General features: G+C 40.5%; 1 pseudogene; it reads left to right on the top strand.

Moving 5' to 3' along the window:
* Window positions 1–1,014: 1,014 nt before the first annotated feature.
* Window positions 1,015–2,260, top strand: LOC124075814 (keratin, type I cytoskeletal 18-like; annotated as a pseudogene).
* The last annotated feature ends 2,066 nt before the right edge of the window (window positions 2,261–4,326 follow it).

Here is a 4,326-nt window from a genome sequence, read left to right as displayed (position 1 = left end):
ACACACATTAAAAAAAAAGAAAATAAAAGAAAGGAGAGAAAGTACAAATATATATTCCTATTCTTTGTTCCAAGAGAAACCCAAACTACATTTAAAGACTATTTAGAAAGTAACATTACAACTGCAAAGTATCAAAACTTGAATGATATTCCTAAATTATGTTCAGCAAAATCCCTGTTTAAAATGCTTTATTATAGAAGAATAAATTCAGTACAAGAAACTATGTAGAAAAAAATAGGAAAAAAAAACTAAAAAGGAAGTTAGAAAAGCAAAAACCAACAAAATATTTAAGTGATAAATGGCATAAATATTTTTTTTTAAAAATTCCAAGATCTTCATTCTTTAAAAATTTTAAATATATCATAAATATGAAAATATCTGTTGAGGATTAATCATTAAAGAGAAGAAAGCATAAATACATAACATCAAAAATGGTGAAAATTCTCCAGAAAAATGTAAGGTAGCTATTTTAGTCACCTTTTTTCCTGCTGTGATTAAAAGATCTGACCAGAACAATTTTAGAGGAGGAGAAGTTTGTTTGAGGGCTCACCATTTCAGAGATCTTAGTCCATAGAAGACTGGCTTCATTCCTCAGGGCTGAAGGTGAGTTAAAATGTGGCAGCAGGAAGCAGTTCACAAGGCGATCAGGAAGCAGAGAGCATGCCTCCAAACTCCAGATACAAATATATACCCCATGGCCATGCCCCACGCCCCCAAGGAACACCACACCTGCCTCCAGTAACCACTCAGTTAACCTCAACAGGGAGTAATTCACTAATGAGGTTAAGATATAACCCAATCATTTCTCCTCTGAACCTTCTTGAATTATCTGACATGTGAACTTTTGTGGGACACCTCACATCCAAACCATAACAGCAGCTAAATCTATTTAAAAGAGAAATTTAGTAAAGCAAGAACTATGGAAGATATAAATTGTTTCCATTGAATTATTTCAATAAAGATTATTCCCATCATCCTGAACTTGCCTTATCTCTCACTTCCCTCCTAGACAACATGATTTTCATCACCCTCTCCACTACTTTTTCCAGCAATTGAGGATTCCTGGGCTCCCTCTGGTTACCCAGTCACTAGGTCAGCCCTGCCAGAGACTGCCAGCTTCTAGGCAGGTGTCAGTGCTGAAGGCTTCCGACCTCTGCATACTGCTCCACCAACTTCCATGAGGCAGCTGGGAGTTCCTGAATCTGGAGGCAGGGATGGCCAGGGTTCTTGGGGGGAATGGCCACATCAAGAGCAAGAAGACCATGCAAGACCTCAAGAATCGCTTGGCCTCCAACCTGGACAGAGTGATGAGCCTGGAGGGCAAAATCCGGGAATATCTGGAGAAGAAGCTGCCCCAGGTCACAGATTGTAGACATTACTTCCAGACCACTGGGCAGCTGCATCTTTGCCAGATCTTTACAAATATTTTGCACAACACCCACATCATTCTGCAGATTGGCAATACTCTTTTTGCTGCTGATGACTTCAGAGTCAAATAGGAGAGACAGCTGGCCAAGCACCAGTTTGTGGAGAGTGATCTCTGTGGGCTTCTTGAGGTCACTGATGACACCAATATCATTCAGCTGCAGCTGGAAATGGAAGGTGTCAAGAAGGAGCTGCTATTCATGAATAAGAACCATGAAGAGGAAAGCAAGCAGATTGCCAGTTCTACATTGACCATGGATGCCCCCAAATCTCAAGACCTCAGCAACATCACAGCAGACATCTGGGCTCAGTATGATGAGCTGGCTCAGAAGAACCAAAAGGAGCTGGACAAGTACTGGTCCCAGCAGATGAAGGAGAACGCAGTGGCCACCTTGATCTCACCCACTGAGATCAAGTTGTGGAGATGTCAGTCACAGAGCTGAGATGCACAGCCTAGTCCTTGGAGATCAACCTGGACTCCATGAGAAATCTTAAGGACAGCTTAGAGAACAGTCTGAGGGACATGGAGGCCCACTATGCCATACAGATGGAGCAGCTCAAGGGGGTCCTGCTGTGCCTGCAATCAGAGCTGGCACAGACCATGGCAGAGGGACAGCATCAGGCCCAGAACTATGAGGCTCTGCTGATATCAAGACCACACTGGAGGCTGAGATGACCACTTATGGCTGCCTGTTGGAAGACCAGAGGACTTTAATCTCAGTGATGCCCTGGACAGTGGCAATTCCATGTAAACCATCCAAAAGACCACCATCTGCAGGATGGGGGGAGCAAAGTTGAGTCTGAGACCAATGACATAAAATTGCTGAGGCATTGAGGCAGCAGGAGCTGGGGGGTCTTTGGGGAACAGGGGACCAAAAAAAGTTCAGAGGTCAGGAGACAATTAAAAAAAATTAGTCCTAGACAGTTGTTTTCGTAAGTTTGATTTGATCATATATTTAAGTGTGAGATAATTCCATTTCAACTGAAGTTCTTCCCAGTTCATTTTGAAACCAAGGCATTACCTTTGTACGAAAACATTAGCAGAATTAAAACCACAGACCAATTTTACCGAAAATCTAAAACTCACGCCTTAATGGAAGCCTTTGTCTCAGTTCTAAGATTCAATAAACCATGATCCAACTACTTTCTGTGCAATGGTTTAGGACGTTGGCAAATATCCAATCCACACCCCAATTTGACTTAATCATTTTCACATTCTGAGATCTGATACTTGAAACACTCCACTTCTATTTACCAAGCATGAGACTCGTTCGATGCAAAGGATTTCTGACTCTCATGTAATGGCAAAGTCCAAGGATATATGATTGCAGAAATAGCTGGATCCAGGGGTGCAGAAAATGGCAACAGATTGGGCCACTGCGTATATGCACTTAGCCCAAACTCTATTCACAAAACCACACACTCTGGCATGAGGCACACCCATCTAGGACAGGCCTCTCCTTTACACAGGTGCTAATTATTTGTTATTCTCAGCACTCAACTTAAAAGGACACCTTTTTCTGATTATCAAAAACTCTGGAAACCAACAGAGTAGAGAAAAGGGGTAAAGAGGGAAGGAGAAGAAGTACTAAGGAATAAAATCTACCAAATTATGCTATGTCCCACAGTGAATCCAAACCTGCATGCATGTGTGTGTATATCATGCACTAATTAAAATAATAATAATAGAAGGAATATCAATATAATTGAGCAAATGGATGGGGGAGAGAGGAAGAGGAGGGGAGGAATGTGGAAGGTACTGGAAAATGAGACTGATCAAATTGTGTATGTGTAAATGCGGCCTAATGAATCTCACCATTAGATATAATTATAATGCACAACCTCCGCATAGGCAGGCAACAGCCACACTCTTAGGACTCAGCCTGATTCTCTCCATCTCTCTTTTTGCTACCCTGTGTGATGGCCTTAGTCTTGGGATGTCTATATAACAGCCAAGATGGCACTGGCAAGTTTTGTCTTTCACACTTGAAGTCCAAAAAGACAAACGTCCTTTTCCTGAAATTTTTATTTAAAAAAATCCCACGGGTTCTCCTTGGCTCCACCTGAGTCAAGCTACCTGATTAGCAACACATGAATCATAAAGACTCTGGATTGTGGGATGTGATGCTCACTGAAAATTCAGGATGCTGTGACCAAAGATGTGATCAGGGATGGTAGGTAATCAAATCATAACATGCGGTTCCCTTTTCCGTCATTAATCATGGAAGTCATTACCATCTCACATTACATTTACACATCAGTTTACTGGTTAGGTTTCCCTTCCACATTTAATGGTAAGATCAAACAAGACATCCTACAAAATGGTGCTTTGTAATAGCTGTGAACAGATACAAAGATTGTTGCTAACTTCATACACATGTATTATCTTGCCAGGTGTGAAAAGGTAAGTTTCTTGTGTTTTGGGCTCGGTTTAACTTAACATTTTTTTTTTTTAAGAGAGAGAGAGAGAGAGATAATGCTGTAGGTTTCTCCTTGTATAGATAATCAAAATTCTGCCAAGAGAACTTCATTTAAGAAATTAAAATTTATGGGGTTTGTTTTGGTATGGTTTGGATTTGTCATGAAAAAGTTGTTTATGTGTTTCAAACTGTTAAGTTAGGCTTTGTTTGCAATGGAAGCAACATTATCTGGATCAATCTTTAGATACATATGGAGGCAGCAGTAATTATAATTATATTGCTCTATTTTTCAACTCTTCAATTCCTGTTCTACTAATTTCAAAAATGTTAAGACTGGATGTTTCTGTATTAAGAAGCCCCTTGCTAGACAGTATGGTTTTGAATAAATTGCAATCAGGGGACTGACCTCAATCATGGGATCCTGACTCTGAATTTTAGACTCAAACTTGGTGAAAGAAGTCCCTTTTCATCTCATACCTAG

The sequence above is a fragment of the Marmota monax genome, unplaced genomic scaffold, assembly GCF_021218885.2.
Source record: "Marmota monax isolate L192 unplaced genomic scaffold, Marmota_monax_Labrador192_F-V1.1 WCK01_AAM20220418_F8-fsc00088, whole genome shotgun sequence".
In the NCBI taxonomy this organism is placed as follows: Eukaryota; Metazoa; Chordata; class Mammalia; order Rodentia; family Sciuridae; genus Marmota; species Marmota monax.
This window is presented reverse-complemented; position numbering and strand designations above follow the sequence as displayed.